Source organism: Neomonachus schauinslandi, chromosome 4 (genome assembly GCF_002201575.2).
Source record: "Neomonachus schauinslandi chromosome 4, ASM220157v2, whole genome shotgun sequence".
Taxonomy (NCBI): domain Eukaryota; kingdom Metazoa; phylum Chordata; class Mammalia; order Carnivora; family Phocidae; genus Neomonachus; species Neomonachus schauinslandi.
The window spans coordinates 4,817,160-4,831,100 of NC_058406.1; the positions used below are offsets into that span (position 1 = coordinate 4,817,160).

The 13,941-nt window shown below is 49.4% G+C and overlaps 1 protein-coding gene across 1 annotated transcript in view; it reads left to right on the top strand.

Moving 5' to 3' along the window:
- Window positions 1–13,941, top strand: part of CAMTA1 (calmodulin binding transcription activator 1) — an 841,075-nt gene that overhangs the window by 422,236 nt on the left and 404,898 nt on the right. The window lies entirely within an intron of this gene.

The following is a 13,941-nucleotide window of genomic DNA, read 5'->3' on the forward strand; positions in this document are numbered from 1 at the left end:
GCTTTGGAGTAATTTGCTGCCAGTCACCTCTGTCAAAAATATTTTTTGTTTGCCAAGACCCCGTTTGCTGTTTTGCTTTGTTTTCTGCTTTCTTAGCCAACAGTCTCCATTTAAGTTTTCCACGAAGGCCAGATTTAGCTAAAGTGCTCCTGTTTCTCGGGAGTCCTTGGTGTGTAGACTGGGATTTGCAGGGTTCCTGCAGAATCCTGTGTTGTATGTGTCACGGAGGAGCCTACAGGGCCGAGGGAGGAGGGAGCCACCTGAGGTCTCCCTCTCTAGGTGGCCTGGACCTACCTCTGTTGAGTGGGACCCTTGGGAGCTGGTGATCTCCAACCAGAGCCTGGCTTGTCTCCCTCTACTGATGGCCTCTCTGCTTCCCTCTGGGTGTTCTGACCTTAGGGAGCTCGAAGGTGTTAAAGATAATGAGATGGGCTCGCAGGGCATGCGGGATTCTTGCGGCTGGGGTGGAGGTGGGTGCTGCAGGACAAGTCTTGGGATCTGTGCAAACTTCGGTTTGGGTCCTGGGGGAGGACAGGGTGCAGGCTGGTTTCTTTGCCGTAGTTGTCACACCACAGGCTCTCACTCTTGGGCAGCTGTGGAGACATTCTCCTGGGGTCCCTTCCTTGTTTGAGGGCCTGAGCCACGTGCCACAGTGGTAGAGGGAGAGGGTGTGAATCGTGGTGCATTCTTGGCCTTCTCTGCACTGTTTGCTGATCCTTGTAAAGGATCTTCCCTGTAGGTACGGTGCTGCGTCAGGCCAGGAGCTGAGAAGCTGGCCTGGGATCCAGCTGGTATTTCATACTGGTGAAAGCAAGGGATCCTGGAAGCCACTGGTGTGTTGTGTCCCCCAGGCTGCCGGGATTGATCACTTGGACCATAAGCCCACTTGACTTCCATGGCTCCCACTCCAGGCTGACGTTCTTTGTGACGCACTTCGTCATTATGACTTTTTCTATATTAATCATGTGCTTTTATGGCTGTTAAAAATAGCATCCAGTGGCTTTTATTATATTACCCCACAGAGAGAGATGACTTTTGTTTTTTTTTAAACACCCAGTAACAATGCTTTATGATGTTGAACAAAGAAAAGCCCCGACACGAGAAATTCTGCTTCTGTATGTTCTCTCGCGTTCTGTTATTTGCACAGCGTGCTTTCGTCAGCTGGTGAGACATGAAAATGCAGATCGCCCTGAACGTGCTGGACCTAGCTCTAGGACGGTGACTGATGATTTTGCCAGCTGCCCAGCCATAGCTGCGGGGGGCCCCGAGGGCACAGGAGCTTGGAGGGATGGGGGGGGCACGGAGCAGAGTGGGCGGGACCCGCGCGGGGCTCTTGCTGGGACTCGCAGGGTCTGCGGGAGCTCACTCCAAAGCTGCACAGACGGTCCCTGTGCCCGCAGGTCTCTGGCAGGGCTCGTCCTCGGTCATACGTAGGTCAGGAACTTCGGTCGTCCGAGTGGCAGGGTGGAACTCTCCCCCAGCAGCAGCTCAGAAGCCCAGGGCCAAAAAAAGCCAGTGTTCATTTTCTTCCTTCACGTGATAAATTAGAATTGTCACTGGATGGAATCAGAATGACGTGTGGTTATTTTTAGGCCATGTTTGTGTTTGGAGTTCTTTGCGGCTCGCGCTTACAGTCTCCCTTGCAGACCCCTGTATGGGGGATGTTGGGACCCTTGGGACCCAGGGGAAGGAAAGGGGCTGGACAGCAAGGGGTCTCCGTGATTTGCTGAGCATAAGTGGCTGTGGGGAGTGGGAACGGGAGAGGGACTTAGAGACCCTTGGTCGGCCACACAAGGGGCCTGCTTTCCGGTTCTTCGAGAGGGAGGCCAGGGCCACCTCGGGCGGGCAAGTGTGGTGGCTGCTTCCATGGAGCTCAGGGACTTGTTCCCCTGAGTAAGTCAGTGAGCACTGACTGTGTCCACTGCTCTATAGTATTCCACCATGGAAGCATTTGAGCCACTCCCTAGTCAGCGGACTTTTAGATTCTGTCCAGCAATTCAACATTACAGTGCTTCAGGAAACAGGCTTGTCCACGTGTGCAGCCCGGACCTGCTGGAACGGCTGGGCACAAGGTCTGAGCATCTTGCATTCTACTGGACATTGCAAATGGCTGTGCTAATTACATGCCCAGCAGCACTGAGAATTACCGTCTCTTCCCTACCCTCTTGTACACTGATGGATGATAGATGGTACCCTGTTCAGTTTGAACTGGGCTTTTCTTAGTTATTTGTGGGGATGAGCACATCATGTTAGTGAAAGTCCTTTGTGGTGGGTTGTCTACCACGGGCATAATTTTAAAACAGCTCCAAAGAAAGACATCTTTGGCAAGAACATCCCTGCATCTCACTGGGCATTTCCTGCATTTGCTCTGATCTGGACTGGTGGCTGGGAAGCCCAGAGGTCATCCGGGGACAGGGGGCAGGTGGTTCTTTCCACCTGGGAAATGGCCATGTGGACATACATGGAGTTTTGCATCTCATGGGAGGAGGCTTCCCCCTGGGAACGCCGATTCCTCCTTCAGTGGATGCAATCAGGTGGTTCCCGTTGACTCAGTACGTCCAGACCCTGCGCCTACAGCAGAGGGTGGCAGACGGTCCTGCACAGGGTCTCAGAGCTGTGATTTTTCTACCACCTGAGCTGGTTTCCTCAGTTCAAGGGCATGATAAACTTATTCGGATCTACCGTTTAACATATCACTTGCTATAAGCCTTCCCTCAGGCCAGGAAAACTTCCAGCCCTGTCCATGGAACTGCTCGGCAGTCCACCTTCTTTTGTTCTCCGAGGCTGGGGCCCTAGGAACACACGGCAGCTCAAAAGCACATTGATTTTCTCAGCCAGGCACAGGATGGGGGCAGCCGCTTTTGAAGCTGACGAGCTGTTAAGTCCACGATTAGTTGTCTTGTCTGTAAGCCATGGAGAAGCTAGCTCGATAAGGTTTCCAGGGACGACAAAGGTTGGCAGGGAGGAAAAAGAAGGTGGTTGTGATGTCAACGTTTCATGAGATGAAATCGCAGCAGGCCTGAGGTTGGCCCTGCTCCCCAGGTAGATTCGTGCCTGCTTCTCTGGAGCCTTGATGGGGGTAGGAGCTCTGCGGGAGGAGAGTCCCTGAGAGCAGAGGGGCAGATCTGAAGTGTCCCTGTGCCTCCCGGATTGCCACACCCCGGGTTAGGTGAGCTGGGTGAAGTCTTTGGGCCAAGCCGGAAGAGTTCACATACTTTTCAAGTTCACGGAGCTGTTCTCTGCCCCCAGAAGCTTATGGCGCTGTCCTCTGCCCCGTCACCACACCTCTCTCCTGAGAGTGCCGGCTATTTCAGAACCTAGGCCAGCACTTGGCTGTCTACCTCCTGACCCCTCCGCTGCCAGGTTCCCACAACAGGCAGGAGCCCCGCACTTAGTAGAGCAATGGCCGCTGGCTTATGAATCCCCTGTCTACATACCAGCTCTACTATCTCATTCAACCCTCATTGAAACATCCATGTGAAGTACCTATTCTTATACCCATCTCATAGATGAAAAGGTGGAGCCCCAGGTGGGGTTTCTCCCGCCCCCTGTCCTGCCACAAATCAGCATGGGGCCGGGCCTTGAGCCGAGGTTCGCCTGGTTGGACAGCAAAAGCACTTGCCTGACGCCCATTGCTCCCGGGAGTTCTGGAGGGGTCTGTGGTGTTTTCAGATCTAGTTGGCACACACCCTCCATCCATCAGCCAGCTGTCAAATGCCTTCCATCCAGCATACTGTGATAGGTATTGAAGATGCAGCGACCCATTCTCACAGGGGGACAAAAAATTCAAGCCCGCACCTCCAACGTCAGGTCAGGAGGAATGTGCTGGAGGAACTGCACGTCCTCGCGTGGACGTTGTCACATAGGACGCATCCCTCGGGCAGACTCAGACGCAAAGAAGTGGCATAAACACAGGGAGAGAGGCACTGGCGGGAGCGAGAAAGCAGCAGGTAGGGGTGGGACACGGTGATCGGTAGTGACAGAGTCTGTCGAAACATAGCTAACGTGGTTTAAAGCAACAGGTGGTCAGAATTGCACCGTGTCAGAACCTCTCCCAGCCCCACGCAGACCAGATGTTCGCCTCCCAGGGATGAGCCCTTCTCTCCTCTCATCATAAGGCACGCCTCGCCACAGATGTCCTGCTTTGGGAGCCAGTGGGTGGTCACGGTACAGAGGCTGTTGGCTCACTTGTAGGCAGCATGGACAGAGACATCCTTCCCCACCGAGCCCATGCTGTGGTGGATAGGAACCCCCGGCCTGGGGCCATCTGCCTGGCAGAAATAGCAGGCATCACCTCTGATTGGAATTTGCAGCAGCGAAGAGAAAGTTTAGTTTTGCTGACCTGTTTGTACTGCCTCAAAGAATGAAGAGTCGCTTTGACTTCTTGACCAACTGCCTGAAAGCCCGAAGCCTGTTGTGAGCCCGGCGGCAGCAGTAACAAGGTTATGTTTTTGGACTCAGCCTCATTAGAAGTGATGTTCTTTATTTGGACACTTAGGCCACGTATTAAAAAGGAAAAAAAAAAAGCACCTCTTTCAAAAGTAGGAATGATATTGTAGTTACTGCATTAGGAATTAACAGGGCATGAAGTAACTGTCTGCCTCGTGGTGATGCTAGATCATTCCAGCTCTGCTTGCAGCCGTAAGATAAATAGGTATCTTGCTTGCAACTGATGGAGTCTATTTAAAATAGGCAGCCACAAACATGTATGGTGCCCAAACCAAGTTTGGAAAATAGCTAGGAAGAGATAAGGAGGAGGTAAGGTGGCCGAGCAGCTGAAGCTCACGGAGGGGCACGTGAGTCTGCATGTTGCCCCCATGTGCTTTTGAATAGAACAACTACTTCTTGCTTCTCGTAGATGCTAATGTGGCTCCGGTCCGTGGTGTTTGATCTCCCTCCATTCCCCTCCAGACACGGCACGCACCCACCAGTCTCTACCGCGTGGCCCTCCTTGTTCCCAACCGGTGTTCTCCCACATCCCCATCGAGATTTCTGAAGCTTCCGGGGCATCTTCCCTGGCCTTCTCCAGCGGGAAGTAATCATGCCCTCCCTTTCATTTCCATAGCCCTCCATCCGTACCTTTTTTCAGGAAGTGTTCTCTTGGACTCGACACTACCCTGTCCAGTTCAATAAACATATATTAAGTACCTAGTATTTTCTGGAAACAGGAAAGTCTGTATCTGGTATCGAGGCGCTAGATGGCCTATTAAGGGAAGAATAGAGAGAGGCAGGTAAGATGCAGCATCGTGCTTGAAAAACTTACAGAAATACAAAACAGGACATTTCAATGAGATGTGGTAACTGTCCCCAGAGGCTTTGGAGTGTTGGAATGAGCTTGTTTCCCCTCTCGGAGGACGGTGTCTGGACTGGTCACCCGCAGGCCCTTGCTCTGAGCAGTGGCATCTGCTGAGTGACCGGCTGCTTTCACAGGCACCCCCTCATATGAGCCCCCTGCCCCACCCCTGCCGTTGAGTCGTGTGAGTCAGATATGTTTATCCCCATGGGGACTTGAACTCGGGTCTTTGGTTTCTGATCCTGCTGCCTCCGCGCTGGTGGCTGAGGTGCTCTGGTCTCATGATGCCTCCAGTGGAGCGAGCCGGCCTGTTCAGCGGCACCTCAGAGGATCTCACTCAGTTCTCTTCTGGCTTTTAATCATCTGAGTTTTTGTGTCGTGTTCTGCTGGTGCGCAAACACGTTAAAACCTAATTTCCTGTTACCTGGATGTGTTTTGGTGGAATCAATTCAGGAACTTGAATCCATAGTCTTTCTTTAATTTCTAATTACTTAGCATCCCTGGTGACATGTCCCTACCCAACTCATATAATTAAATTTTAACTAATAAATAACATTAAACTAGCTATGCTTTGAAACGGCAATAACCTCGGTTCACATTCTGCTGAGCTCATGGAGGCCTGGCCAGGATGGCGGTTTTGCTTCTTTTTCTTAAGGCTCTGTCTTCCCTGACCAAAGGCAGTTAACAACAGCAATGACAAGTATGGCAGCATTTATTGAACACCTACTGAATACCTGTTCAGCCCCCATCGCTTGGTGTGCACCATCTTGAGCAACATTCCCATGAAGTAAACAATGCCGTTTTCCTCATCCTTGTGGAAGACGTGATTAATTTCCGGGATACCCAGCTGGTCAGTAACAGAGTCGAGATACTACCCCAGCTCTGTCGGATTGCAAATTCCCAGTTTCCTCATCACCAGACCACATGGGCTTTCAAAATGCCTTGATACCCAGAAGACACGTGCTTAGACCAGGGAGGCCTGGGAGTGTGGGGTTTGAGATGCAGCGCCATGCGCCCAAGCACGGGTCTCAAGTGAGATGGGGGATAAGGAAGGTCTTTTAGTACAAGTGGGCCTCCCTTCTTTATAACCCCCATCAGTCAGAGGAGAAAGAGCCCCTCCCTCCCTGTTCCTCCAGCCCAGGAACCTGGCTCCCTCGGCCCCCGGAGACTGCGAGAAGATCGGGAGGCCTCTCGCCCTCCAGTGGGTGGGATTTTGTCCCCCAACACTCTGAATACCTGCAGGACCTGCTGTCACTTCTTAGCCCTGATGTCACCTGGGTCCTATAGGAGCTTTTTATATTCCCATGTCAACCTAAATTGAGGGACAACGAGCTGCGTTTCTCTCTCCCACTAAGAATTGTCAGCGTCTATCCATCTTGAAGCCATAGCTTGAAAGCCTCCAGGACACGCTCACTTTGGCATGAGGGTCTGTGTGCTCACACTCCCTATGCGGGGTTGCCGGATTTAGTGCATGCATGTGTAAACACACACACACACACACGCGCGCACGCGATGTCCAGTGACATTTGAATTTCAGATAAGCAATAAATAAGTTTTCAGTACAAGTATGTCCCATGCAATTACCCAGGACATACTTACACTAACATATTTATTTGTTTCTTGTCTGAAACGCACACTGGGCTGGGTGTCCTGTATTTTATCCGGCAACCCTCTGACCATCAGAACAGTTTCCATTGAGTCTTTGCAGATAGAGATTTGGCTGCTTGGGTGCTGGTCTCATTGAAGCCTCGAGGAAGGGAGTTGGTTTATCTCCAGACACATAATCGATGCAGGAACCATAAAAACCAGGAAGGACACTGGCCACGGCTACAGAGAGGACACTCCTGGCAGTTTCCCAGCAAACCTAAGGGCTGCCAGGCCTGGGGACCCTCTTGCTCTCTCTGAAAAGAGAGTCTGGGGATCACTAGGACTGCCAGAGGCCCAGGCCTTGCCCTTAGAGCCTGCTGCCCCCAGGAAGCAGGCCTCCCACCAGTGATGTTTGAAGAGGTGTCAGGAAGATTTCGCAAGAGACGTGTTTGTAGTTTCTGCCTTCCTCATCTCTCTGGTAGATTACAGTTTGTAAAATATTTTGCAATTTCCTTTTTTAAACTTGATTTGAGCCCTATTGAGCTAGAAACTCCCTGTTGAAGGTAGAGCAGCAAGATATCAACTTGGTATGCTGAACTTGTATTTAATTATTATCATAACAGTCCCTTAACATGATTGCAGATTAGCCCGCAAGGACATGAATGGAAATTTTAGCATATTCAATTACAATGGAAACTCTTGAACACCACTGTCAAAATTCACCCAAGGGCCTTTCTATTGGGCCCCAACGTACAGCAGGTGCAAAGTTAGATGTTACTCAGGACACATAACCTTGATTTTGTAAGCATAATTTACAGCCTCATCCAGAAGCTGGGGATGCCTTTTAAGAATGTGATATATATATTCCACCCACCTCGGTAAATGACCAGCTTGTGTTGGGTAAAGAATATCTCTGGCCTTCACTTGACCGAACAGTAAATTATTGATCTTCTCCACATCTTTCAATGCCCTGACATTGCTGGGAAATTTACTCCTGTCATCCGCGGCTGTGGCTTGTCTCCGTGGGGTGCCGTCCATGCTCAGAGGGCACGAATCTGCAGCCCATCCTAGGAGAGTCGCGGCTGACCCCTGCAGCTGACATGGGGTAGTCACCGACACAGGGGAAACTAATCAGGCCCAGGTTTCCCTGGTCTGTTTCCTACAGACCAGCAAAAATCATGGGGAAGATGGAGGGGTGGTGGCAGCCTTCTGTGCACCCAAGATGAGTGGCAGAGGAAGGGGTTAGTACATAAGCAAGAGAAGGGGACAGCAACTCACCCTGCTGCTCGGGGGGAGGCTGCTTCTGGTCTCCTCGTTTCCTCTGCACACTTGCTGGGGTTCTGCTGCTGCTGAACCGCTCTCTGCTGGCCCTTCCTGGGTGCAAGGCCAGCAGCATAGACGGAAAGCTGGTGATTTCATGAAAGAGCACCTTTCTGGTTCTTGTTTGCCTCCGACAAGATGAAGAGACCTTCCATTTCCTCTTTGTGGGTCTTCATTCCAACACCTTGTAACGCCTTATGGCCTTCGGGATATGCCTTTACATCTTGCTGCAAAGCACTCGTATCTCACTCATGCCAAAGCTGAGGGCCACATGGGCATGTGCATGGCCATGTGACCCATCGGTCAGCACTGCCAGGCTCACCTGGGAGCTCACTAGAAGGGCAGAGTCTCGGACCTCACCCTGGATCTACTGAACCAAGATCTGCCTTTTAGTATCTCCTCCCATGATTGATAGGGCCGTTCATTTGGAAAGGATTGGCACAGTCTTCTCTTGCTGCTGATGGGGTCTTCCCTTGGTGACTCAGCCCTAGGCACGTGGGTTTTTTGTTTTGTTTTGTTGTTTTAATCTGACGTTAAGAAAAATGTCCAAAGGAAAATTTTACAAGTTGGTCTGGTAATTCATTACTTGACTCCCAGCACCTTTAAAAAACATCTAGCTGAAAGCTCTGATGATATGGTCTGAGCCTACCAGTCCTTCTGCCCTTGGCCGTGAAGGAGAGGGAATAGCGGGTTTCTGCCTGCGGAGCACACCGGTTCCCCTGGCCCTCTTCCCCCCTGTTTAACTCCGCCCCCCAGGGCACCTTCTGTCCCCTGTTGTAGCCCAGCACTTGGCATGGTACTTGCTGCACATTTGGTACCCAGTAAGTGCCTAATAAACATTTTTTGAGTGAATGGATGAATTGATGGATTTCTTCTGCGAAGCGTCGGACAGACAGTAAACAGTTTCAGTTTTGCCAGCCAGATGGTCTCTGTCACACTGGCGCAGTGTGAAAGCAACCATAGATGATAGTTAAGGAATGGGTGTGACCGTGTTCCAATAAAACTTTATTTGCAAAAACAGGGTGAAGGCCCGATTTGGACCATGGATGTAGCTTGTCGACCCCTGTTCTAGATTATGGCAGCAGGTTCCAGAAGGAGCAGGGTGCTATGGAAACTGGTGAGAGATTGATGGGGGATGATTAGGGACTTGCCTCATATCTGAGCACTGTTACGTTTTTAGACTCATGTTTGCAGCCTGACAATGTTCAGGCTCAGCTTATAATTTTGTAAGGAAATAACACTTTTGTTCATGACATGCTGTCACATCAGACAGTGTTGTTCATCATGTTTGTCCTGGTGGAGTTAGGATGTCTTCTTTCTCTTTCCTTGTGGTAATACGTCCATGTGGCATTAGGCCTGTTTGTTCTCAGTCTGGAGAAGGTAGATGATGTCCCTTGCAAGGGCAGTTGGGAAGTGTCCTGTTTCTCCCATAAGCCTGCTTCATGGTGCGGTAGAGAGGGCAGGGCAAATCCCAGTGATGCGCTCTGAGCTCCTCTGTCCAGGGACAGCTGAGCCAAAGGCATGTGACCTTGCTGTGAGTAGGTGGGTCAAATGATCAGGCTCTCACGGAAGAGGGGAAGGCTGAACCCCTGCATCTTCAGGCCTGAAGTGCTTTGAAAGTAGTAGCCTGTCCATGTTTGATGGGACAACATCACCCTAGAATAGAGGCCGTAGGGAGGGTACAGATGTTATTTGTCCATGTTTAAGTATTTACAAGACAGCACGAGAAAACCGGAGACTTTCTCTTTCATCTTTGCTGCCACAATTTAAGTATAGTTTTATGATGGATGCAAGAGGTAGACATTTATTACAAAAGTGTAAGAGATGTTGACTCTTCATGAATTGATTATTTAGAATTTATTTTATTAAATATTCTAGGTGGTGTGTGATAAACTGAACCTCTGCTGGTTTGCAGCTTAATGATTCATGTATCTGCGGCAGTGATAAGGAAATCAAAGATTCCGTTTGCCATTTCAGGGGAAGAATATGGATTATTATTAAATCTGGAATGGGCCTCTTGAGAAGCCTTCCTTAAGGGAACATGCATATCAATAATTTCTTCTCCATACGAGAATCCTAATGTTTCACTTATGGAAACATAAATTCTGAGTAAGTGGCTGTGGTTTTTCCCTCCCTTTGGCTCCTTATATCCTGTGCTCATGGCCGACCTGCTCTTGTTCTAGCGTTCAGAGTCCTTCAATCTCCATGTCTTTATCCTCCTATTTCTAATTTTTAATGCTCTTAAAAAGCTCTGCTGAGGTCTGCACATTTCAGCACCTGAGATGCTGGCAGAGACCAGGATAGTGTTCCTCTGGCTTGGAATGTCCTAAAAGGTTTGTTTAAGTCTAGGAGGAGACGAGACTGGGAGGCCTGAGAACCCTGACTGAAGTGTGGTCAGCTCGTGTGGGATGTAGGATGTTGCCCTGAACCCATTCTTGCAGAAGCCAATGGGCAGCAAATCCAGTCTGGTGAGCTGCATCTGTAGTGAGGACAGCGGATGGGCATGCCCTGGAGCTGTGCCCATCTCAGGTGACACGGAACCAGGGAGGCCTAGCGGGTGTGGCTGTCCGACCTGCCCCCTCAGGACAGAGGGCATGCTGAGCTTCCGGAGGACGTCCACTGAGAATGACAAGCCCGCATGCCCCATAGTGACATTATGAAGGGATCAGGGTTGTCTGATAGCTTGAGTTTCAAAATACTCCCTGACTTCTTTCTCTTCCCAAAACATTTGACAGATGGTTCAGTGCCATAATCTTTACTGTAGGAGACTGTGGGAAACTAGCTGGGGGACCCCAAGACTCCTGATCTCCCCCAGGTTCTTTACCCATCCATGCACAGAGCAACCCAATCACACATTCAATCTTTCCGTAGTGTGATGCCCCGACACTGATATGTTTCTTGAACCCCTCACTCTGTTGTGTGCTTCTATACATGGAATTAGACCTAATTGTCAGCATAATCCCATAGTAAGTTCAGTTTCCCCAAAGAACACACACTGAACTGTTCGCAGTTATTTCTTACAAACGAAACCTGCTTGGCTCTCCACGTGACGAATCAGTCCAGGAGGAAGTGAGTTCACTACTGACCTTTAATTCTTTAATTGCTGTGAAATAGTTCAAAGAGTCTGCATACAGCCCCCATGTAAGTGTGGGCACAGAGGGGCTCCCTGGTCTCGTACAGTGGCCTTGCGTTTGGTTCTTCTGCTCTCCTGGGATTCATTTTCCCTTTACGCCCTAAATCAGAGCCCCCAAAATAGGAGGTGGGTTTGGGCACGCTCCCACTTCCTTGTTTGCATGCTCAGATTCTGTCCCACCAGTGCTGAGCATGGGAGGGACTGTTTCTATTTGCTGGAGAGCTGGGCCCTCAGAGTCTGGGGGGTTGATGGCAGGCAGGTCCCAGACCCTGAGCAGAGCTGTGCATCATGGGGCACTTAGACACCCACCGGGGCTGGGGTGCAGCGGCCTCCCACGGGCAGAGCCCCCTCATTTGCCTTTTCCTGGGAGGCGGTGAAGGAAGCCTCATGGAAGCCACTTCCCTCCCAAATTAATGAACACTTTCAGACATGATATGAAATGTTTGGAAACGAGATGCAGCACGGTATTTTGCCTGTATTTTTTTTCCTTTCACAACACCTGGCAATAAAATTCTTGGGCTAAATACCAGATGAGTGTGCGCCTCATTATGTATAGTAACTTCGTCTATAACTTTTTTAAGCCCTCCAGATGGAAGCACGGTATAAATGTGGAGAGCTTGAGAGGGGAAATGAAAATAAATGCACTAAGAAATAAAGAATCTGTTTTTTATACTTTCTTTTGCAAATAGTGTTTGCAATGACATATTGTGAATGGACTGAATTATAACAAAAACGGAAATGAAACAGAGCTCGGGGGTAGGAAGAGCAATCGTTACACTCACTTTAACTGATATAATGCAAAGCAACGCTTTTTACACTCAATTAGTTTGCACATTGTGTTGGACACAAACCAGAATGTAGAACATTTTTGGGTTTTGTTTTTACATGATTAAGGGAGATGAGATGAAATAAATTCAGTAAATTACCCTGCGTTCCTTTTGGGTCTGAGATACTTTTGTTTTCCCTCACCCCTGGTATTGAATGAATGAGGTTGGCTTCTCCAGTGGGCGACCTCTGTTCCCAAACAAGAAGCTCCTCCCAAAGATCAGTGGACTTTCAATAGAGTTCCTTCCTCTGCCTTAGGGCCGACTTTTGCTGCACAAACAAGGTTACGAATCAGAGCTATTTACATTTGGTATTTGACCATATTTTGTGCTTTGAATATCAGAAAAGGATAGCAAGCATGATAGCAGCTAACAGATGTTTGCAAGCGTTTAGGCAACAAAAGTATTTCCAAGGCTGTGTATTTTAAGATCCTTGTTTAATTTATTTTGCTTAATTATCCTTTCTTGCATTTTTAATGCTCTTAATATGATAATATTAAGAATTGCAGAGTGTGATTGTGTGTTGCTCATTTGAATAGATGCTGGATGGGAGGGGGAACCCAGCCCTGTGCCCTCTTGTGCGCAGCTCTGTCTCCTGCAGGTGGGGTCTGGGAAGGGACCGCGTCTCCTCCACAAAGCATGTAGGAAAGTGTTTCTCAAACTTTACCATGCGTACCAGCCCCCTGGGGGTTCTGGTTCATTTGGTCTGAGGGGGGCCTGAGGTACTGCATCCAGAGCAAGCTCCCAGGAGATGCGGGCGCTGCTTTGAGTGGAGTGAAGCTACTTGGACTCACACTTTGAACAGTGAAGATGGGAGGACATCAGGGAGGGAAAGTAACATCAGCTGGATCCCCCGGGCTGCTGGTCAACTAACTAGTACCCCTCACTAGCTGAAAATAACCACCTGCTGACCAAGCCAAGCCCATGGTATCTAGCACGTGTGAAGGTTTCCTTCTGGTGCAGAAGTTGTGGTCAGGGGTCTGACTCTGGTATTTTTTCCTACATGCAGAAGGAAAGCCACGCCTGTAGTGTGTTCAGAGATCCTGTGTTTTATGTTCAAAACCACGAATACTAATAAGAAAACAACGGGAGAAACCTGTTAGGTATAATATCCAATTACAATTATTTTTTACTCCAAAAGGCACGTCAAATAAATAATGCAGTTTATGTTACTTCTAGAAAATGCAGCAGCATTAGTTAATTTACATAAATTATACAACTCATTATCTTTGTTTATAAAAAGCCTTAGCAATATTTTGGCTTATGGATCTAAAATGGAAAAAACCCCAGATTTCGTTTCAGTGTAACTTTCCTTTCCTGCAGTCACCTTTTTATTTATTTACAGAAAGAGCGTCTGTTTGACAGATCCCCTTAGGATTACTGCCCTTTCCTCATGATGAATGGAATGCATTAAGTCTGACTTTTGTTTATAAAAAGCCAAATAAATACCAGTGAAGGCAGCCAAGCACCCAGAGCTCGGAACAGCCATGGCGGCTTCCCCTGCCGGCTTTGCCTGCTGCCTGACGTCAGTGCCAATATGGGCAGGGTGAGGAAGGGGCTGCGGGGGCCAGGAAGCAGGTTTCCCTTCCTTTTGTCTTCCATGTAAGTTCTCAGGCAGCTCGGGTTAGTGCCGCGGTGCCTGCTGCTGATGCACCACCTACGAGCAGACAGACTCTTCCCGTGTTGTCCGAAACCGTGGCCACGAGCCACGTGTCATTATTGAGCACCTGCATTGTGCCTACTCTGAATTTCTATGAGCCGGGAGTGTAAAATACACACTGCAT